General features: G+C 43.0%; 1 protein-coding gene across 3 annotated transcripts in view; it reads right to left on the reverse strand.

Moving 5' to 3' along the window:
• FAM110B (family with sequence similarity 110 member B) overlaps positions 1–20,590 on the reverse strand; it is a 108,129-nt gene extending 87,539 nt beyond the window's left edge. For 2 of the 3 annotated variants that reach the window (XM_027452269.3, XM_027452264.3), the window contains exon 1: positions 20,431–20,590. The gene's annotated coding sequence lies outside the window, so the exon portion shown is untranslated. Of the gene's footprint in view, positions 1–6,334; positions 6,445–20,430 lie in introns of all 3 variants that reach the window. The other variant, XM_027452265.3, reaches the window with a different exon arrangement.
• Positions 20,591–24,869: the final 4,279 nt, after the last annotated feature.

A 24,869-nucleotide genomic window follows, 5' to 3' on the forward strand; every position in this document is an offset into this window, starting at 1 on the left:
ATCAGCCATCTATCAGGTCGCTATAGAAAGGCATGGAAGAGGCAATAGTGGCACAATGCCTCCATCAGCAGCAGCTTGACTTTGCTTTAGGCCACTTATTTGTCGAGTGTCAAATCAGGAGTGAAGCTTAAAAGGCTTGTATTCTCACTCAGTTTGGTAACTCATTAGCTTAAGTTTCAGACAATACGATATTTTTATTTGGACAGAGCATATAATGTTTATAAAAAGCTTTTAAAATAGAACAAAGTTCATGAAGTAGACAGACTTCATCACTAGTAAGTAGAAACAAAGTAGGAACACCGTAGATGCAGTAGTTCACAAGACCTCTACTCCGATATTTCACAACAAAAGACAATGGGGAACAAGACAGACATGAGGGAAGATGCCGTGCCATGGCCCATAAGGCAAGGTCTCTCTTTCACCCCAAAGCCAGAGGGTAACTGAAAGCTCATCCTGCACTGTCACTCATTCTGCAATTACCTAGCAATTCCTTTTTAAATAGTAAAGATAGATCAAGAAGGCCCCCTCCACTGACAGCTGTACTGGTTTATCTCATTTCAGATGATCTCGTGGCTGAGAAAATAATGCTGATCATCTGAGATATAAACATCTTCAAAAATACACACATTTTCGTACATCAAAATATGTGTTTTTCACTGGAGGCAATTACATCTCCTAACAATAGGAGCAGTTGGAGGCTGATTATTTTAAGCTGACAATACCTATTTTGATGATTCCACCAGACTAAAAAAATGTCATTATGGCCTCATCCCTGTAAAACTCAGTAACATTTATTACACCAGATACATTGATGTTCCTGCAGAAAATTCTGTATAAATTGAACTACAAAGACAGGTACCCAAACAAGTATTAAACCCTACACATTGAATTTGAACATTCACAAGCTCAAATATAAGAAGCTTCTAAGGAGGAGTTTGCATACAATACAAAATTGTCAAAAGCACTGAAGACAAAAGGAACAATCCTTTTTGAAAAACTACATCATCTAAGGGAGTTCTACCTTGATCTTTATGGCAGCGTTACCATTTCTACTGCTATATTCTCACACTGTACAAATGATGCATTTCAGTTTCAATTTATGTTTGCGTGTTAGGAAAAAAAAGGATAAGTTAGGAGGATATAGGCCTGCTTAGATCCTACTGCAGGGTTTCACATGACGTAATCAAGACAGATCTTCCCATGAAATAGGGAATGATTATTTTATTAAATTTCTTTAAATAAAAAATAGTAAGCGAAAAGTCACCATTTGGTCACTAACTATAGACGTCACAGTGAAATATATGGCATATGAACAGAATTTGATATATACTTAAAATACATTTGACATTTTTCTCTCCCATGCTCCCAGTTTTAATAATCTCAAAGTTTGCTCACTCTACATGCAAATGTAACTATGCAAATTAACTTTTAACCCGGGAAGTTTCAAGTGATATTCAACATAAGAGGGACTGTTGGGAACAAGCTTTCTTTGTATTGACGCTACTTTAGCACTTACACTGCACAGCAATTTATTCGGGATGTTATAATTTAATCCTGTGTGGGTGTCAACTGACTCGCTTCAAAGTTTGCCTCACATCTACAGCAGTTATTCAAGAAGATGCAATTATATTAGTCATACAGGCTGACTATTACGTGTAAGGCTTCTGCACTTCTCATTTTGGGAAAGTTTGGACCTGCAACTCCACACGTTTGAAGATCTGAAAATCCCCTGAAAGTGGTAAATATTACATCTTGGCTTTTGTCAGCAAAAAAACGAGTTTTTGGGGGCAGATATGTATTGTTGACAGTTTCTGCAGCAGCAGATGAGCAGGCATAATGCCCTCCTCCCACATCCACACTATCTTGGGCAAGAAAAGTAGAAAAGGACAAGGCAATAGGAGTCTTGAACACAAACTTGTTAACTTAGTGACCTTTCTTCTCTCAGAATTCTACTCCTTTATACCATGCTGCATACGGAAATACAGACTAGCTCTCCAAACTTTGACGTCTGAAGTCTGACTCCAGAAACAACTTCAAGAGGCCAACACAGATGGCATCTAACTTAATTCTTTTGTCAAGCACAGCAGCCACAGCTTATAAGCAGTGTATTTTAGAGAAGCCTCTTATCTTGATTTACAGAACTTGCAAATTGGCAGAAAATTCATTACATCCCCTTCGTAAGCTGTCCCATGATTAATTACCCTAATTTAACTACCTTTCCTTTTGGTTCTAAGGCGAACCAGAAGCTTTAAGGAAAATTGAGGACTTCAGAACAACTGTTTTCCCTGAGGTTTTTTTACACCCCTAATACAGAAGACTGCCTGGAGGCAGGACAGCACGGTGAGGGGCTTTTGGAGGAGCCCCAAGGCTGACACTCTTGACAGCCCAGGAAGGTGACACCAGGCACAGGCACCACAGAGCACAAGGAGCAGGTCTATGGGACGAGCCCCAGCTGAACTAACAGGTCACCAACTGGCAAGCCAGAGGGGCTGGAAAGCCAGACACGGCCACAGAGGAGATTTAGTGTTTTACAACTCCCAGTTTAATTCATGGCGAGATATTAAGTTGGCAAGCTTTCTCATTTACTTATTTTGCTGACATGAATGTTTTCACTGAAAAAAATACTCAGGCCCATGGCCAGAGTTTATTTTAGCAACATAATGAGATCTGTTTTGGGGGGGAATTTGCTTAATTTGATTACCTACACATTTTGGCCAGCACAGCCATGGACAAAAGGCAATTTTACATCTGCTTCCAGATTGAAAAGTTTTATTAAAAAATATTATAATTATAATAAAGGGCAGACCCCAGAGTTTGCTGAGGTAAGACCACACCGCTGCCGCCATGCCAGGTGGCCAGAGGTGAAGCCGCTGATGGCTGCCTGTGGGGCACTGGTCTTCTCCAGTGGCCAGGAGGTGGTCAGGAGGTGGTCATAGGACAGGTCCTACAGAAGGAGAAGATGGTTCCTCATGTGGTGGTGGTGGGGAAACACCAAGGGTCCCCAGCTCCCTGATGCACACCAAACTGGAAGGGTTTACCTGCGTTTCTCAGCCCAACATCAGCGCTAGAGCAGAAGGGAAAAACATGCCCCCATGAGCTTTCAGGGTTGTTATCAGAAAATGTATCAAAGGAAGATGAATGTTTTAAAAGCAATAGAAATTAAAAGCTCCTGTTGATGTTTTGGCGCAGCAGTTCCTCCCCCACCACTGCTTCTCAAATCAGGAAGCTTCCTAGCCATGGAGGAAGATTTTTGTTGAATAAAGCCTTGACTTATTAATAAGAATGAAATCTCTTGACCTAGATTTTCTACTAGCTTAAAAAAAAAAATCTGTATACACAAACACACAACTGTCCTCCTCTACAAACACTAACATTATACCCGTATTATACCAAAAGCACTTCAAAACAGATACTTCACAATGAAAACATAAAAGGTTTTTCTCACCCCTCCCTTACCCAGCTTTGCGTAAAAGCATGAATACAGAAGATACTCGATTAAAATAGAAACTTGAACCCCAGGTTGAATGTATTTACTTTTCAAAAGCATTTTACAATTTGATTTTCTTCTTTCCTGCTGTGATAATTGATGAAAACTACACAGGGATTAAAATGAGCACAGGTGCTTGTCTCCATGGTTCAAAGAGATTTGATCCGAAATGAAAATAATAAAACCAAAAAAGCTCCAGTATTTTTAATAATGGATTTAGCATAGCCTAACCAAATAAGCCTAGATTAAAAGTAAGATTTTACAGTCCAGACTTTATATTACCAACATTTAAAACTCATTTAATAGTGTATCAGAAACTTTTGTGAGCAATACCTGATTTAAGCAGGTATTAACAGCCCTCAATAATGTAAGTGTCAGATTGGATCCAGAGGGAAAAAAAACAAACAACAAACAAACACTAAAAGCAGTAAAGAGCACTAAAATACAAACAGGCAGGTACAACAACAGACACTTGGCACTAAATCAACATTATTTTTAAATTTGAGAATGAGGTAAAAGGAAAGCCCATGAGCTGAGAATATTTTACTGACAATATACAAATCTGCACAAAACCCGTGCTTATTTTTCTTTGCCATATTTTTACTGCTACAGCTGGATCACAACTTCCTTGTACCCATGAGGTCAGGAACCGTTTGAAAAGAAATACACGATACAGCTAATCTTTGTACCAGCTAATCATACCTAATGCAAAAAACGTGAAATTTCCCCATTTCTCTGACCCAGCCTCCTTCAGCAAAGCTAATTAGCATGTTGCTAATCCCAAATTTGTCGCACTACTTTGTTAAACAGATTTAAAAGACAAATACACACAAATCACACAGGATAAAGAACGTATTCTGTGCTCAAGGCTTATTGCTGAGCTTCTATGAGAATTGAAGAAAAATGGTATTCACTTGTGTAGAAAACAAATTAATTTGTCTCAAAGGCATGCCAAGGATATACTTTCCACTTCCATAGGTATTTTTTATACAGCAGCTATTTTCTTGCATAAACTACCTCAAACGCTGCTCCTACAATAATATACATTCAATCTTCTTTTTGAAGCAGAATCCAGTATATTTTTAGGCCTCTGAATAGCAACAGTAGGAGATTACACATAGATGGAAGATATCCCTTCCCTCCCCCAAGCAAGGGGTATCTCATGGCTCCCTCAATGTGGGACACACAGCTAATTAGCACCACTTCCAAACAAGCTTAATTTTCACTCAAGTATCTCTTTAAATAGTGAGAATGAGGTAACGTTGGTCATCGTTTTGCAGAAGCACATGAGTGAAGTTGTCAACATCTGAAATTTTCCAATTTTTCCATTTAAGTATATTCAACTCCATGTTTTCATGTATAAATTACAATGGTTTTATATTTCTATAGTGTCCATACTGTTTATATTTATTATAGGTATCATCCTGTTCATAAAGGAACCATATTTACTGGAGAATTAAGTAGTAGACTGATAAAGCATTCATTAAAAAAAATTAAAAAAGATTTCACATACTGAAAAATTTTGTTACAAATAACCTAAATCTGAAATTGCTCTCATTTAGTTTTAATTAACAGATAACCACTTCCTTCTACTGCATGAATTTGCATAGCACATGCCTACCAATTACTTTGTGAGGGAAGGCACACAGCTTAATATGGTTTATCAATACAATAAATATAAAAATACCATTTAAAACTTAACACAATCCCATTCAAATGTAGTGGGGTTTTTGTTTGTTTGTTTTTAAATTAGAGAGAATGGTACAAATAAAACCATGTTCTTTAACACACAAGCAACTGAACGGGAATAAGACTGAACCGAATCTGCACAGGAAGGCCAGGATTAGGGCTGAAACTCTACTCTAATCCTTCTGTCCACAGAGGGAGTCATCAGCAGCCAGCACGCAGTCCGGGCTCTGCACCTGCAATACACAGGCAGGATTGAAAATGCTTACAGAAAGATCAAGCTTTGTCTGACAAAAGTTTCTTTTTGGCTTAGGAAGTGGAGTATCTGCCTTCCTCGAAAATAAACAGTAACCACATGCAGCAGCCCGTCAGTGATTTTGCCAGGATACCTGCACTGGATAGATGTACGTACACTGAACACAGCACTCCTGGGAAGAGACTTGATGATGAGAAAAAGGTGCAAGAGAACAGAAAAACTGTTGTGCTCCTACTGAACAACTCAAGTTGATCACATCACTCCATCATTACCTTTTCTACAACGTCCTAAGGTATCTGAAGTCTAAGCACTTGGTAAGCCTCCACAAACCAGGGAGGAGAGATCCTTTCAAATCAACAAACTTCCCATAATAATAAATTTATGTTAAAGTACAGTAGCATTTATCTGGCATTGCAAAATGCCTAGCAAAAGGCAGGGGGAGAAGGTTTATCTTTAAATACCATCTCCTTTTGCCTCACAAAACCTTTTCTGATACTTTTACACTATGATGTGAAGCAAAGGTGCTAGAGCAGGAAACGTCCAGCCAGGCTTGGGACATCAGGAATTACTGATGTCCCCAAACTGGGGCTCTTCTGTCACACCTGGGCAGCAGAATGAACATCAGCTGTTCACCTTATAGATCATTGGTCCGTAAATCATTTGTTTTATGGAAGTATGGGGTCACTTAAAAAGTATATGGGGAGGGGGATCTAAGTCCTGTGATTATGGCTTTAATGCAGAATAGAATAAAAAAAAAATAAGCGAACCACGGAGAACAATATACTTTCCAGCACAGCAGCTTTGAGAAACTTCTATTTTCTATTGAGACAAACTGCTGCTTTCAACCCTATGCCATCTTGTCATGAAAGTTTAAATAACAAAACACCCAGAGGTCTCCTGCTTACTTTTGGTGTTGCTTCTCTTAGTGCGGAATAGGACTTCACTTTGCAAGACTACTCCATAAACTGGGTTCAACTCCTCGTCCATCCGCAGCAATAAAACCACAATTTTGCACCTGGAAGTAAAAAAAATTTGCCAGCTGTTTTTTCACCCTTCTTCCTCAAATACACATCACAAGCTGACTGCCATTGGGACTATTTTAATACCACTGCATGTTTTACCAGTCCGTGTGCTTCTTGCCTGAAGAGTCAGCTGCAGTTCACCAGCAGGTACCACAGAGCAAGGGAGTTCTTCCTTATCTGTCCCTGTACCCCATATTTATGTTTGTTACACAACTACATCAGGATCTGTAAACTGCCTTCAGGTTACTGTGTATATAAAGAATTTCAAGGTGTTTGTTATTATTTTAAAGCAGTCAGATATCATCTGACATATGTGAGCAATGAACGAACTGTCACAGGCAAATTAACAAGCCCCTGAAAGATACCTGGAGAAATAAAATAGCACTTCAGCTTCCAAACTGGAGACTTTTACATAATTAAGATATTTTTACATAATTAATACATGCAAATGAGAGGAAAAAGAAAAACAAAACCTCTTTAAGGAATATCTAAGAGTCTTTAACAGTGCAGGTCCTGCCTGCATCTGCAACCATTTTTCTACTTACAAAGCCACACCCTTGATTTTCAGCTCAGTAGGAAGAAAGGCTCAGAGATATTTGTACCTGCTAATTCTTCAATATTATACTGTGTTGTTGCCAGCAATCAGGTATTAATACTAACGCTTACTTGAAAGTTCATAATTACATAACTTATCCTTTGTAAATAGTTTACTGTATTAAATGCTAAACACTTTTATCCTGGGTAAAAATCGAGCCAAAAACGCAGCTGAGCATCTTCAATGCTCAGTTTTTCCTTTGAAAAGCAAACAAACTCATTATGTTCTGTAAAGAGAATAAAGTCTCTAAAGAAAGACTAAATTCTTTCTTTCTCAAAAGCTAACTATGAACCAATTGCATAAAAAAGATTTTATTCCTGGCCCAAATACGAACATTTGGGAGTTACTGCTTTTAAGCAAGGACTCACCCACTTAAAGGCTGAAGCATTTATTTTGAAAAAAAAAAAAAAAAAAAAAAAAAAAGCGTGAAATACTGGGAGGGGGGGGAACCACACTATTTTGCACTTCCCCACTTTTGGTAATTCTCCAGATACGACAAAAAAAAAATCTCAAAATAACCTCTTCCCTATGTAATTGTTTTCTCATAGATGCTGCCAAGTTATCTTACACCACCAGTGAGAGTTTCTAGAGGATGTAACTACTTCCAGACAAAGCAACTCTTGAGAACAGACATTAAGTGAAAGCTGGAAGCATTTGAGGTGTTTTAGAAGATACCTGAGACGGGGGTTGCTGCAGAATTCATCTCATGGGACACCCACCACGTGCTGCTCAATGCCATCAGAAGCCATCAGGAGAGCAACGCCATAGCAGAGGGCTCAAGTGCCACCTCCTTGATACGCAGGGCAGATGAGTTTGAGCCCAGCCCCACCGCTCAGGACTAGATTCCTACCTCAGCTAGCGGTTCTCAGGGGAGCAACGCTTCTCCTTTGGATGCAGACCATGTACTGTAACCGTTTTCCCAGATTCAGCCCAAACCAGCTGCAGAAAGGGAAAGCTCATCTAGAAATTAGATCAGGTCCCCACAGAAACATTCAGGGCTTCTGAACAAAGATTATTATTTGCGTGTGTACACACATGTGGACACCATTGCGTTACGGCAAAAATACCAAGGGATGGGGAGGAGGATTCAGCTCGCTGTCTCCACGATGACTCAAGACTACCTGGAGACATCCACAGAATGTTTCTTGGATGTTGAGGTATGCTGCTGGTCCCATGGCCAGCGGTGCAAGTCATCAACCAGAGCTCCCTGGTCAACTCCCTCTCCCTGCCTCATGTGCACACATCCCCCCTGGGAACGTTGTTCTGGATATTCTCCCTGTATTTTATGTGAAGGGATTGCTACTTTCTCTCATTTGTGATGCAAAAGCTTGATGGTGACCTGCAAGTGCTCTGCAAGCTGCATTTACAGCAGCAATGGAAAAACAGGCCTGAGATGCTGAATGTTTTGACAACTGCATTCATTTCCCCAACCATCGGTCTCCATCTAAAACTACTGCATTGGGCAACGACTCATCTTTTTTTCCTTTTTATTTAAATACCTGCACCCTGCAATGTACATGAAGACATTTTTACTATATAGGTCAAGTCCTGACCTGTACATCTACATACATTAGCATAAAGGTAAGAGCACTACAGACATCAAAAATGACACATTAATGACTAGTTTAAATACTCATCCTGCAGATTGCTAGAAGTAAAAAATAAATCAGACAACAGAAAAGTAATGACTGAAACAGAAAGACAGTGTTTAATTTGAATCTTCGCCCAAGAAGACTTTTCCTTGTGAGTAGTTAGTAGTATTTTACAAGCAGACAAAGTAATAAACCAGGCATCTTCATTTTGCGTCACTTTGCATTTCAGATGTATTTAGGCTGAGGACTAACTACATAATTCACGATAATTCAGATCAGTTTTGAAACATGCTTTTAATTATCTGAAAAAAGCTGTACACAGGTTTCCATACAGAACACATCCCTTTTCATGAAGAACACATCCTTTTTCTTCCCAAGTCAGAAAAGAATCGGTTAAAACAAAAGTTATCACGTAATTGAGAACAATTAAACATGTACATTCTGGAATTTCACAACAGGGGAAAAGAAGTTCTCCTTCACTTCAAGCTGCCAAAGGCTGTGAAGCTGTGATCAAAGACATGATAATATCAAAAAGAACAAGACGACAGACGCTGGACAGCAACCCAACGGCACACTCCCTACTTTCTCAGGAGCCTTCAGACATACAAAGCCCAGCAGCCAGAAGGAACCCAGCCATTCTCCAACACTGTAATTGCCTCCCCCATGTCCTCACCACCCCAACCCAGGAGAACATTCACTGGAAATCCCAGTGAAGTTGGTAGGGTGGCGACCACAGGGTCTCTTACATTCATGTTTATGTTTCTATTAATTGTCAAGCCAAAGAAGTAGCTGATCATGGATAATAATTGTAAGAGCTGTTTGACCTGGTAAACAAGATAAGCAGTACTAAAAACTGAGTTCTGACATGGACTATAAAAATCCCAGCCTAGCAAGAACCATGCAACTCAATACAACTGCATAGAACAATTTTGAATAAAGCAAAAAGACATTACATACACGTGACCGCTCTATCAAAGAACAAGAGAATATTTTCTACACTCCAATGTATCAGTTATTACAGTAACTCTTAAAATGGATTTTAGAAGTGTTCTATATATTGCCTAACAAGAGAAAGGCATTAAGGAAACAGTGCTGAACCCACTGTTCTAACTCAAGAAATGTCACGTAAAAAGAACTATTAACAACAAAGGGCAGAACTATTTTATTACTTCTTTCAGTTCAGGATATTATAGTACCAAATTACACTTCAATGAAGGAAGGCTTCACTGCGATGGTAGCACTGTTCAGGCTGTTTCAATGCTGAAAACAGCAGGCTTTATCTTCAAATATTAGGCAGCTTTCACAATTTGCACCAAGCCGAACGAAGCACTCTGTGAAAGCAAGTCACACTGATTAAGGAACAGGTTTTGTTTCTCATTAGAAATTCCACTTTAAATTAGTGGAAGTTTGAGGCATGGGAAAGAGGTAGCAGAAAGACGGGAACCTCACAGCAGCTCGCTTTGCATCTAGAGAGTGTCTGTATCACAACAGCCGTAACACCAGCGCTCTTCCAGATAAGCACGGCAAGCTTATTCTGCAGTTACTGTGTTTGCTAAATACCTCTGAAATTAATATAATGGTGTATTTATAAACCTCAGTCACGTGAAGGGCAATAGTAAACACCAGACAACCGATACAAAACAGAGTTCATGTCAACAAGCAAACCATCTCCTTGCCTTCCTGTCCCACTTGGACCACAGCAGTGGGCACTGCGATTCCACTGCAGGATTACCAGCTGCAAATGCCCCCGGGCATTTCGGGTATCAGTCTTGGACCCTTCTGTCTCCAACACCTACGCAAAGAAAAAGGTTGAGGAAAATGTTCCTGCTCCTGCAACAAAATGGGAACACATGGCATCAGGAGAGGGAGCGTGGGTCCATGGGGTGGACAGGTCTTCTACCCATCAGCTCCACCAATTCCCTCTGACCAAAACACGTAATACTATCGTGATATTCAACTGTAAACTAAGACTACTGCAGTTAGCAGCATTTGGTTAGTACGATACATGATGCAGTGAAGTGCATGCGGGAGGTGGAGCATGAGGATCTGATTTCAAGAAGGGGCTGTGTGCCTTATAAAAAAAATCTTTTCAGTAACAGCAATGCAGAAATAATATGGAAAACAAATCAGTCCATTCCACCAATCTGAACAGCACCATTTGATACCTTCACTGCAGTTCTCAGATAATGAAAGCTTAGAGGGAGAAATTTTATCTCTTATTAAACTCAGTGTCGCTGGGGGACAGGGCCTCTCCTCATGCATTTTGCCTCTTGCATTTTGGGCCATGTAATGAAAACATCACTGCTGCTTAGCTGGCAAAGCACGAGTAGATTCAGCTTCCATGCCCCCAAAGCCTCTAATTCTCTGGTCTAGCCTTCATGAAGAAGCACTTAAAAATGAGTGAAATGTAAGATGAATGGCCATATAGCCGTCTCCACATACACCACAAGCACTACGGATGCTACTTCAGAAGGCACTGTGGCCTCACAGTTCCCTTTCTGGACACCAGAAAGATAAGCAGGTGTACCTGAGGGGTCAGGATGTAAAAACAAGCCTGGAAAGTAATGTGTCTTCAACAATCTGCTACAGACAAGCCTATTGCAATGACACAGCTGTTTCAGGAGCATGCAGGATCAAAGTTACAGGAGTACATGGTTTGTGAATACGTTTAATCCTAGTACAAGCTGTAAGCATCCACTTAATTTGGGGTCACAGCACAGACAGAGGCAATGCAGGGTGCATACTGAGGAAGTTTCAAGCAAAGCCCAGGAACTGCCTGAGATGCGAGGAGATGCTAGGTAAGGTACACCCTGTTCTCCATGCAACACTTACAAAAGTGTCCTTTAGGTCAGCCCTATACCATGGTTTTAGTGCAATGTCTGTCTTCTTCCTACTCAACAGGACATAAGCCATTACCTCCAGGCCTTAAGTGAGACCTCCTTATTTTTTCACATTCTACTTGGACAATTTTCCTTCATCCTTGATCCCTCCAGCCCCTATAACAACACAGGTGATTGAGAATAGTAGGCCACTGACTCAATTTTGCATTTTTATCACATTTAGGGTTAAATACGCTGCAGTAATCTTGTTCTCTCTGAGCATTCCTGCTCTTTAGTGTATGTTCTGAATAAAGCCTATCCAGGCAAGTTACAAGGGCAATATTTCATATACCTCTTGGTGCCCATGGTTCACTCTCTTACCTGCTAATGGCTCCTGTCAGTTGCCAGATTCCTATATCATCAGTAAAGGGTAATTCACACACCTTGCTACTGTTAACAGCTGTCTTGTGAAAATTAGGATGGATGGCTTCACAAGCCCAGCCACAGCACCAGAACGGCCCCAAAATGTTGAACCATGAGGTTTTTAGGTGGTAGCAGGTTCCAAAAAAATAAATAAATAAATCAGAAAGGCCAAAAGAGAGCATTTGATTTTCCATTTTGCTGAGTTCTTCGAAATGCCACTTCTAAAGTCCCCTCCCCACCAGTGAGGGGCCTAAGAAGCTCCAAGAAAGGTACAGAGCAAATTTTTGCCCCGAGTGCTCCTGATTTTAGACTTGCTGAGTGAAATCCATATGTCTCTTTGTGTGCATTTCTGCAATTGCACTTTTTAATTCATTAAGATGAGAAATCACTTCCTCTATGCAATCTGCTACTATTCAGATAGCAAAACATTGTGATGTCTGGTAGCAGACTTGCTGTTTTTGGCTTTAGGAGGTTTTTTCCCCCCCCCCCCTCTTCCTGTGAGAGGAAAGCTTTTCCCAAAGGATTTAAGTGATTTCATAAAACAAATGTAAAAACAAAGACACTTTTGTTTAAGGACTGCAAGTTTTGTTTTGTTTTAAGGGGGATGGAGAGGGAAGGAAGAGAGAAGTGACACTGATCATCTTTCAATTAAACAGAAAAAAAACACAGATCACATTCCTAAAATAGAAACTTTTTGATAGCACAAGCTTGCTGTACTAAGGAGCTCATCAGAAAAAGAAAAAATCAAGTTAACATTGGTTTCTAAAAATACACATTTTGTTTATGACAATCACAAGCGAATACCTGAAACCATTACAGCAAAGATCAGAGGAAAACATTTTCTCGCCAAATCTGTGTGCTTACATTGTGCATTCCTATACACTCTGCTTCATTAGAGCCAGTTTCTTCTTTCCCTCACAGTCTACCAAACAGGAAGAAAGGGAGAAAAAAAAAGATGAAATGTGTGATTTTAAACACACAAAGATTTTGGAGACTCAGTTCAGCTACAACTTCGAAAGCTTAACTTAATATATGTAATTTCATTTATGCAATTACGACCCAATACTATAATGGGAGTAATCCCCTGTACTTGCACAGCAAACATTGCACGAAGGGGACAACAGTAACAGTGAAGGAAGAATTAATGAAAGCATCAGAAAGCCTTCAGCAAAGCTTGTGTTCTTGCAAGAAACCTTCCTATCTGCAAGTGCTCCCCAAGCACCTACACAAACACGCTGCAGAAATGCCTGGTGTTACCAAAATGGGGCTCTAGTTTCTCACTAGTAGACATTAGTTAGTGGAATGAATTAGATTTATCATCAAGTCACTAAACATTGTATAAAGTCCTATTACGTAGAAAACTCCCACAGCCGCAAATGATCTTCAGTGCGAAAATGACATCTGTACAACTGGAGCGAAAGCAAGCCATAAATTCCCATTCACTCTGCCTACCATTTCAACTCACTCAGGAATGTCACTCACTGCAATTATCATTCAGCATCTAGAAGTAACTCACTGGGAAAACTCAGCAGCAATATACTTCGGCAATATTACGAGCTCAGAAAGGCAAAACAACTCAGATAATAAGAATCTTGCAATTAAACACAACACACAAGTGAAATCTATCATGATTTAACTACTCATACAAACACGACTGATTTATCTAAACAAAGCCTCATAGAAGTATGTGCCTGCATGGGAAGTGACAAGATGTTCTTAATTAAGAGAGAAGCAGGTCAAAAAACACTGGGGGTGGACAGGAGAAATAACAGTCTGCCAAACAAACCACAGAAACATTACTATACGTATACACACACATTTAAAATGCATGTTATCATCTCAGAGTGCTCACCCAACCATTCCCTAAATTATTTTCTCACAACCTCATTGAAGCTGCACATACATGCCTACATCCCAGCATGCACAAACACACGAGGAACAGTTTCATTTCCAGTGGCCCACTGACCTCCCAAAGGGTAACGTCCCCTGATTAAGTTGTCAAACAGAAAAAGACAACAACATACAAAGGTCATCACAAATCCAAAGGTCTGGGTTCTCTGGGTAGTTATAGCGTGTAGAGGTACTGGACAGAGACAACAACACTGCTACCAATCATCCTTTCAAAAGGAAGGGACACTTTTTCAGCTCTTGTTTGCATGCACACACACCAAAACACACACACACACCATGTGGAAATGGGGAAGCAAGAGGCCAGTGAGTGCTGGGAGGCTGCAGAACAACTTCTCTTTCCCCTTTCTTCTTCCCACAATTCTTCTCTTTTCCTTTGCTTTGTTTCTGAACTATGCAAAGCACCACGTAATCTGCAGATGCTCACGCCTAAAAAGACCTCTTACAGTTTGCTGTAAGGTTCTGCTTTGTTCTCTCCCCTGCAGTACCGTCTTCATTCAGATACGTTCTCCTGAATAGTGCAACCCCAACCAACTAATGGATATCCCAGTTACATCACAGTGATGAATAAAACATGAGCTTTCCAATTTAATTTGAGTCACTGTGCATACAGAGTTCAAGTGTGAGAACAGCATTTCTCCACCATTTCCCTATTCACCCAGTTTGTTCATTCAGTCTTTCCATAATTCTCATTTTGTCAATCGCATTCTCTTCAGCGTTCTCCAGCTTGTGCACCTTCACCATCTCTTTAAGCCACTTCCTCCTTGCTCCAGTCCATTTCACTGCTTCCCAGCCTGACCATGCTTGCCATGACCACTCAGTTCCTTGACCCATTAACAACATCAATAAGGATATTTCTTTCCACTTGCTTGAGCTGCAGACAATACTGGATGCGACCATTATCTTCCCTGTCCAATAAAGTCATCAAACATTTCCTCCCGTTTCTTAATGCAGACTTTTCCAAGACCTCAAATTGTTACAGGAAGTTATTGGAGTGATTTTGTTGTTTCAGGAGCCCAACAAAGCATCAGGAGATGCGTGCTCTGCTCTCTGAACTTCTAGAGACTGTTCAAGTTACACTCTCCTTTATAAATCAGAAATAATAACATATCCACCTCATCCATTAGCATCTGGAACACGAAGACTGTCGATGAAAGACACTACACAAATGCAAAGCATAGCCCTAGTCTCATCTTTTTTAATGATACACCCAACACTCGCATAAAAGAGCAACAAGAGCAGATGAAAAAAAAAATCACAATAAACGAATAGCCTAATAATACATGCTAAAAGCTACCGAGACAATAAATTCAACTTTCCCTGGGATTGTTAAATTATTCTTTTGATGGCTCAACACAATCTTTTCACGTTTATTTCCTATGGGGGACGCCAACACATTGAACTCATTACACAACTCCTCTTGAGGAGAGGGAAGAAAAAAAAGGAAAAAACATGTGCATTTAAAACAAACATTAAAAACCTGAACTATGAAATTTTAGGTAGACTAGGCTAGGAAGGAGCTTGCAGATGGATATTTCTAAAGGAAGTTAAGACACCTGCCTTATAAATTCAAAACAAACAGACACAAAGCAGTATCAAGACACTGATCTTGCTTTGATGTACAAACACTCTCAAAGCATCTTACTTTTTTTTAAATGATTCTTCTAAAGGCACATCCGCACAAATGACATTCGTCTTCCTTTTTGAAGAGTCCTCTTGAAGCTTCCAGAAGTTTGACTGTGCATACAAAGCCCAGCCATGGGAGAGCTTATAAACGGGCAGACCCTAATGCTCTGGTAGAGATCAAAGCCAACACGGTGGGGCCTTCAAATCACACACTCATTAAGCTCATTAAGCTTTCTGTGAGGTACAGAGCTTTTCAGTTTGTACCAGACAAGCCCTCAGCTGAGTTTAGACTACAGAAAGCATGCATGAGGTATCTGAGCTGGCACGTCTCATACCTCAACGTGCTCCTGGTGGTTAGGTCACGCTGGTCTTTGCATAGCTCAGCACCAGGCCTGGGTCAGGTACTACCCCGTGAAGTGAAGCCATAGGATGAGTACACGTCCTCCTGGCTGGGAGCCACATCACCCACTGCACCAGGATCTGCCCGAGCCCCCTCCCAGGCAATGTCTCCATCCCTGCGTTCACTGGAGCGCAGAATGGCTTGGGTTGGAATGGACCTTAAAGCCCACCTAATTCCAACCCCTTCCACTAGATCAGGTTGCTAAACCATGAGTTTTACCTGCTAGCGATTCCATTCACCATCAAGTGAATGGACTATACCTACTCCCCAAAAATAAGCATTTCTGCTCATCGTGCCTCCTTCATGGAAGTGTCTTCTATTAGTGTTGATTAGCAGTGAGGACTGAAGCACCAAAGTTATGGCAGCTTGAGTTACCTGAGCTGCGTAGCTCTTCAGCAACCACATGCAAAGTTGAACACAAACTAGGACTTAACAGAAGGGCAGCTGGGCAGGCATCCCAAATCCGATAGTTGGGAAACTCATTCTGGTTTTCAGTGAACGTGTACTCTAACATTCATTCAACAAGTCATCCAGTCATCCTCCTGTAGGACCAGCTTTTAATCCAAAACTACATATGAACTTCAGTTTATGACCTTTCCAGTTCTCTAAGAATTTGCCCCAGGGAATTTATAAGCAGATGCTATCTTCCCTCTCTGCCCTTACTAAGCTACACAAGCCAGCACAGCTGAAGTTCTAGCCTCCTGTCTAACTCCAAACTATTCATGCCACATCATCCTTTTAGCCTGGACGCCCCTGTAAACGTTCCACCAGGATTTTGTCTTTTCTGAACAGAAGTGATCAGAACAGCATACAATATTTGACACGAAATCTCTCCAGTGCCTTGCATAACTTCCCTATCTTCATTGAAGAGATCTCAGTGAGGATCGCATTTTCTTTTACTTCATGTCCAGCATCAGAGTCCATCCCTGCTTGACTACAGCATTTGGGCCTTTTCCTCCAGGCCTCCTTTCAGGGATGACTGCCAACTGACAGCAGATATGTTGTTAATAATCACTCAGCAGATAATTTGTCTTTTAGAGCTATTTAACATCCTGTCATTCATATTGCTTCAGTCATCACAGACATCCAGTTCCTCCTGTGCAACAATCCAACTTTTCTCAGTGCTGACTGGGCTTCCTAACTTCACCTCATCAGCAATCACCCCTAGCACAGTTCTCTTACCCCAGATGAAGGAAAAAGAGCAGCCCTCCAGCAACACCTCCCCAGAGCAGTAACTCCTCTAACCATGCAGCCAAAGTCATAATTTTTCTCCTTTGGGCTGCTTACCATTCCTTAGCCATTCCCACATTTCCAATTCAGTCATTTTCACTGTAGCACCATAGTGCTCATGTTGAACCGAAATCTTCTGCTCCTTTTGTCTAAGACATCCAGTATTTATCCAGCAATAATACAACTTTAGTCTTCCATGACCTAATTGTGGCAAATCCATGATGCATTTTATCCTGTTTTCCACTTATCTTTGTATATTTAATTGCTTTTTTCCATTCCAAATTTGTTCTAAATCCTTGAATATCATTAAGACTAGAGCAAAGAGTGTGAATGGATTTCATTCTCTTCTCCTTTTAAACCAAATACAAGTATAATTGTTTTGCTATATTGCTATCACCACCAGTACACCCAACTTGATAGACTAACAACTTTTTTTTTTTAGCCTGTCTCTGAAGGAGTTGGAACAGAGTGCCAGAGTCCTAAAGCAGAGACTCTTTGCTTCCTTAGCTTGAAAACATTAAATCTGGAAGCTAGTACAAAATCTACTTTTGTTACTTCTGTATGTCACCCTGTTTTTCTCTTATGTTCAAATACTCTTCCCTATAGAAAATTGGTCAAAACTGGATAATTTTGGAGATGTCAAAGCTATATATCCTTCAGCTACAGCCTGGTCCTCACAATATCACAACCAACTTCTTGTTTCCTCTTTTTCTCTTCTCCCCTGTTCATCTTGAATTTCTTTTTGCTCTTGTTTTTGGCAATTCATAGTCTATCCCTGTAGTTTCTGCTCTCTGATGGTCAATCCTCTCCTTCACTTCATTTTATACAGGCTTTCTGGTAACTTGTGGTATCTTTCCCAATGTACTTAGTATTGCAGCAAGGTCTGCAGCCCCTCTTGGCAAACTTTTCATCCTGCTCAAAATGCAGCTTCTAAGTAGATGTACTTTTCATTTAAGACAGTCCAAGCACCTTTTTTTTTTTAAATAATAAAAAAAGAAACCTGAAACTCCTGTAGTCCAGTGGACTTCACAAACCAGTTCCTCTAACTTCTCCAAACTTGCCCTTCTGAAATAGAACCTCCTTGAAATAAAGCCAGTTTACAGCTGACATATATTTATCCTTCAGTTTAATTTAAAATGATTAACTTGTGGCTAGTTAACACATACGCCTTAGGTCCTGCAGAACAGAGCCGTAATCTAGCACTGGGAAGCAAGATCCAGTGTCAGCCACGCAGACATTCCAGAACCAGAGTTCAAAGATAGTGTCCAGCTCTGGGCAGGCTGCAAATAGGAGCCTTAGTTTACTGTGCATTCCACTACAATTAATGGTCAAAATCCACCTGATGATACTTCGATCTACCAATATCCACTGCATGTCACCGCTTGGAAACCTACTTGCAAAAGCACTCTGCACAGAAATCTTCCTTTTGTACACTGCCCACCATATCTCAAATGGGTCCTGTGCCTCTGAGCAACCAAAACACGCTTGCCAGGCCACATTTTATTCATTAAACTCGTTAAATGAACGTCACCCTTTCAGATTTTGGAGCATAACATGAACTTTTAGTTGAAAACAACCTCATACAAGACTGTGCCTGACTGAGCACCTCCAGCTACAACCCGAGGTCACTCAGCTCAGATGCACCACCAGTCCACCAGGAGCTGGGAAGGAGGGCGCTGCTGGCCACGTGCTACAGCAGGACATGGAAAGAAAACTGCTCTGGTAAAGTGACAGCAAATGGTCTTTGGTGGAAAAACACCACTTCTCTCTTGGCTTTAACTTGTGATACAGTTTTCTCAAAATCAACAGGGATGCCCTGGCATGAGGGCAGCTCAGACTTTTCCTCTGACATATCAAGCTTGCTGGCATGGACCATCAGTTCTATCAAGGAAATAAAACATGCTAGAAAGCACATTCCTGATATACCTGGTACAGATGGGAAATTCAGTATTGTGGCATGACCTATCAACCATCAAGACTGATTGCTGACCCATATAAAATGGGTCTGTGTGAGGGCACACAGCTCTGCCAGCTCTCCCAGCCCCAAACCAGGCCATGGCAAGGACAACCTGCTGGCCCCAAAGGTCCACTGGTGGTCTCTACGCCCACTACCACCCAAAAACACATCTCCCCAGGGAGCAGATTCACATTGCTGCTGCTCTCACCACCATCCCACCAGCTCAAGGCAAGGCTTTGCAGAAGCAGGGTACTTGCCCACTCGTGGGACAGAGGAGCACGCCTCCCAAAAAGCAGCTCTCTGTGTTAGTCCCCCACCAGCGAATAATGCAACGCTTTCTACTCCAGAAGTGCTTAGAAGTGTTTTATTTCGTTAATTCTAGGTCGGTTGCGTGCATGGGTGGCATGGATTACACTGACCCTTTTAGAGCTCTAAACATTTTTAAGTAAGTAGGACACTTCACACTAGACACAAGGCACGCTGTACACCCACCACACACCAAGAACAACCAGCAGGCTTTATCGGCAGGACCAAGAACGAGCTGCTTTATAAAGCATGGTCCTTATGGCACATAAATATGGATGCAAAATGAGCTCTAAGCGCCAATTCGGACCCAGCACCACATTAAATCAATACGGGCATTTTGGAGGAGAACGAGGCTGAACTGAAGTGACCCCTGCAAAGCCACCCACCGAACCAGCGGCAGATTTAAAAAACAGCACAGGCATTTACAGGCGAGCGATAAAAGGCCCGTGGCAAAGATAAAAGCCGTCTTCCTGCTTAAAAGCACAACAGCCGTGTCATTTCAAGCACAAAGGACACGCTTCATCCTCAAATATCTGGGCGCTGGAGCTGCAGATTTTACATACAGGCAAGGAGCAGCACGCACGCCACAGTAACTCGGGGTTAAGTAAACCAGCGATAACACTGCACGGGAGGCGTTGACTTGCCAATGCTGGGTTTTGGGAAGTTTTCACCTTCCCTGCCCTGAAGGTGCCGTACACACAGGACCCCGGGACCCCGACAGCTCCAGCGCCTTCCCTCGCTGTGAGAGGCGCAGCGCTGCCCTGAGTCCGGGAGGGAGGAGGAGGAGGAGGAATGGCCACTACACCTTTCGGAGCAGCCTCGAGTCTCCCCTCCGAAGCCTCCTCTGGGTCAGGGCAGCCCTTTTCCCCCAGCCCGTCCCTCCCGGGCCACGCCACGAGCCCATTTCGGCAGAGCCCGGCCCCGAGGTGCAGGCACGGAGCCGGCTCCGCTCCGCCGCCGGGCACGGCGAGCCCCCCGCCCGCTCCCCGCCGCCCGCGGGGGGTCCAGAGCGGGGAAGAAAGAAGGGGGGAGGCGCCGGGTTCAGCCCCGAGCCCCGGGCCCCGCCGATAGCACGGCACAGCCCGGTACAGCACCGCATGGCACGGCTCGGCACAGCCCTTACCGTCCTCGCGGAGCCTCCCGGCGAGGAGCGAGGCGAAGCCGCGGGGAAGAGCGGGGAGCCGGGGCCGAGGAAGCCGCCGCCGCCGCCAGCAGCAGAAGAAGGAGGAGGAGGAGGAGGAGGAGGATCGGCAGCGGAGGGGAGGAGACGGGGGGCGGGGGAGCCGGGTGGCTGGCACCCGCCCGCCCGCCGCTTCCTCCCGACGCGGGGCCGGGCCGGGCTGTGGCGGGCCGCCCTCACGGCACCGAGCGGCCCCGCCGCCGCCTTTGTTCGGCTGAAAGGGGCAGGGAGAAAGGGGAGGGACGCCCTGACAGACCCCGGGGCTGCCCCGACAGACCCCGCTCACCTGGGCCGAGGGGTGCTCGGCACCCTGCCTGCCCTGAAGGCAGCCCCCACGCAGCCTGGTTGTGCCTGGCTGGGGGCTCCCTTCCTAAATTGTGGTTCCCCCCCTCCCCTCTTTTTGTGAAGGCAAGGTTCTTGGTATTGTGCCCTTGGCAGTCACCAATAACTATAAGATGACTTCAGATGCACCTTTATCCCATCATCTGGGTGCACAGGTTTTCTTTCAAACACTGCCACTCATTTGCCTATCCGGTGTACAATCCAGTTGCCTGCTGAGCATTGAGGTACCTTGTGAAAATACATCTTAAATACATCTTTTCATGGTCCTTCATCACTTGATGGATTCTTGGCAGCCTTCCTTTTAAAGCTCTTTCTCCTGATGCTCGTTAGGAGCCCCATTAGCACAAGATGGCACCTGGGAGTCCTCAGTGCTTGCTTGGAGCACAGTGGCCCCTGCTCGCAGAGGTGCAAGGGTCAGGATAGCACAAGGCTTTTGGTGCCAAGCCAGTTCACGTTGTTTGGCACTAACTGAAGTCACTTGGACGTTCCATGGACTCTTCAGACAACAGGCTATGATCAGCTCATATAGCTCTCACCCCAAAATTATCCGTGGGGTGTCTGTTGCAAGGCACAGGTGTGTGGGGAAGAAGGGGAACATGAAGCACACACATATATCATATATATATATATATATATATATATACACACACACACACATATATATGTATATAAAGAAGCAGGACTGATATCCTCCTGAACACTGAGGGGGGAAAAAAAAGAAAAAGCCTGAAAATACAAAACAATGTAATAAACGTGGAAAAGCCTGCCCAAGCAATCAGGCAGCCTTAAACAAAGCCAATGTGCTGGAGGCATAAGCTACATCATATATCCCTGGTGCTGCCAAGACCTGCTTGCTGCTTTACTCGCTGGGGATGGGAGCCAACCACCGGCCCCGCAGGCTGTGCTGAAGGGAATCCCTGCCATGCAACGGGACACGCATCTGTCACATGCTCAGCACGCAGGCACCCCTCCTCGTGTGAGCAGCTTTCAGAGGACGTGCATCTCGTCCTTCACTCTTCAGACGGGGTGGCTGCACTGGCAGAGGAATAGGTAAATGCAGCTCGCCCCGTTCTACGTGTAAAATCAGGTGACGTGTTCCAGTCAGAAGATTCTTGGTCAAAACAGAGGCCTACCACAGTACCTACACAGGCCAATACACAAACATTCGTTAAAGATCACTTCTGTTGTGTGTGCCCTCCCTGATGAAACAAAAGCAATGGTGTTGTTTTCTTACACTACCAAGCGGTAACTTTTTCACACCCATGCATCACATGATGGATAGCTTTATTAAATTATGCCACACTGTGCAGCTGCTGCCTCTGGGAAGAAGTATGGAATAATACAATTAATGTCTCACCCTTTAATTTTAATAAAGCTATTAAAATATTCATTCTCGCCATCAAGATCGGTGACAGCCGAGCCTCTGTCTCTGTAGACAGATGACTAACCCACTAAAGCAGTCAGTGGCTGGAGATCCCCCAGCTGCAAGGCAAGCCGTAGACCTGAGCCATAGACATGAACACCCATGGACTTCACCGCATTGCAAATCCTTTTAATGAAACCAGCACTCTGGCCCCAGGATGATGTTTGAGGGCACCTTAAATTATTATCCTTGCACTCATAGCTTTGTGTTTTGAGATGCTCTAGCCCCTGATTTACAAGTAGTATCTGAGGCAAGAAACTAATTCTATGAACATGCACGTACCTGATTAAGCTCATCTGATTTAGTGAGACTGCTTAAAAGGAGAAAAATAAAACGTGCATAAGAAAAATTGTTTTCTAGAACTAAGCTGGGAACCTTTGGAGATGAGCATAAAACTACCCGGTTCCAGTCTTATTTCTTCTTTACACTTACCTCTGAACAGATAATTATAAAATGAATTAATCTTGTCAGTCCATTAAAGTACTTCACAATCTTCAAAAGGTTTTCAGATCCAGAATTTTAAAAATCCAGCTGCTGATCATAACTGCCTTCCTAAGCCCATACTCTTTTACAAGACCAAGAATAAAGACTTTGTCACTCTGATCAGTAGGTTTACTCAGAAACAGCTGACACTGCTTAAAATAAACTTGTGTTAATTAACACAGGTTCTCAAGGTCGGGCTGTAGTGCGGCACAGCTCACCGGTGCAGACGAGCCCTGTCCACCGTAAACGATGCGTTGCTTTTGTTCGCGCTCCCTGAACCCACCATCAGCAGCAAGTCTGCGTGTCACTGCTGCTTCTGAACCCGAGGCCTGCTTGTGTTCAAAGGGGATTTCAGCTGTATTTTGGCATTGTATGTGCCGTTCACAAAGCAGCAAGCAGAGGGAGGAAGCAGTCACCCGCGGCTGTGTGTAAGGACAACCGAGGATAAAGAAGCTCCATTCTCTCTTGTTAGCTCTCTGGGCCTGGCTGCAGGATGTTTGGGTTTGGGATCTGTTCTGCTTGTGTAAATGCATGCATAATGATCAAAATGCATTTCAAAATTCAGACTGCTGCCTGGATTACTGTGGCACTCATGTTGAATTAGCCCCAGCTGCTCAAGTACTGCTTGACAAAGCTCTCCTCCCTGCCCCTCTGCCCCCTACGCCTGTAGGATGCATTGGCTCTGAGTCTCACCAGTCCACAGACCAGGAGGTGTGAACTGAAACCAGCAGCAGCCTAAAACAGCTGCACCAACAGCATGTATGTTAGTATATTCTGGGTTAAATCCATGAGTAAGATGTGTACGCGGTCTCTGATCCTTGTCCTGGTCTGCCTGCTCAGCCCATCCATCTGCCGCAGCCACACCTGGAGAGCTGGGGGCGAGGCGGCTGGAGAAAATCACAGCTTGAACCATCACAGCTGAATCAGCCAGCCCATGCTTGAGCATCCCTGAGCTGTATGTTCAGCACATCCCACTGACTGGTACTTCAGAAAAAAGACAGCTCTCTATCCCTAACCCACAATACATCCAGCTGCTGGTGCTAACAAGGTGGTGCAAGACCCTGAAGTCCTATATTTGAGGATTGGGAAGTAGTTTTTGAACTAGTACTAGTACTACTAGTTACTCGTAAAACTAGTAATAATAGGAAATACATATACTCCATGAGCAACATGTCAGTGGGGTTACAAATGCTGAAAGTATTTAGGTGTGCTGGGAAAAATGCTCTCTCGGTATTGTTTGAAACGGGACATAATGGCAAAAGAGAGGCATGAGTCACGCTCAACCATTTTTGGTGCTCAAGTGCCATCACGGTCAAACGAGAAGTAAGCCAGAAAGCCCTTAGCTCCCTGAAACTCTCAGCACTACACAGGAGGACCTACTGTTTTCTTTTCTCTCACTGCATTCTCCCTGTCACTTTGAACGTGGCTGTATTTAAGATCCACACAAGGATCAGTTTTGTTCCCAATTTTCTCCACTCTCACCTTGGGCATCACATCCAAGGCTGTTACACTTGTGTTTAATATCCGGTATCAGGAGGTGCGTGGAAGTAAACCCAGCCAAAATGGAGGAACTGAAAGGTGTGAGGACATGACTACGTCACTCAACGTATTGCCTCAGCCCATGCAAGCAGGGAAATAAAGGCTCAGCTGCTCCTTTTCCCTGCATGCACATACTTTGGAAACGCCGATCCATTAAAGCTGAGCCAGACAGCTATCAGTTCTTTAATTAGGCTTGTCCTTTTAAGTGCCCCGGGAAAATTATTATAAGAAATACCATACGATTGCCCAAGAACAAATGAGATAGGGTTTTAAACACCCTTTATTACTAACATTGCATAAGCATTCTAACAATCAAATCTAACAGTTCGTTATCATAGATGCAATCCCTTTGGCTTAGCAGTAGCAAGATGAATAGCATGTCATATCTGTTCTCAGCAAATAGCTGCCTGCCTTTGTAAACAAAACTGTCAGGACCGATTCTCCATACACATTTGCAAATTATATCCATTGGTTATGTGTCTTGTGGCGTATTTAAAATGCTGGCAGAGGAATGTTACCCACATAACCCTTTCATATCTTACCAGCACCTCAGTGTTGTCAAGGAACAGGCACCTTGGGAACTGTGGCTTGAATT

This window comes from Anas platyrhynchos, chromosome 2, assembly GCF_047663525.1.
Source record: "Anas platyrhynchos isolate ZD024472 breed Pekin duck chromosome 2, IASCAAS_PekinDuck_T2T, whole genome shotgun sequence".
NCBI lineage: Eukaryota > Metazoa > Chordata > Aves > Anseriformes > Anatidae > Anas > Anas platyrhynchos.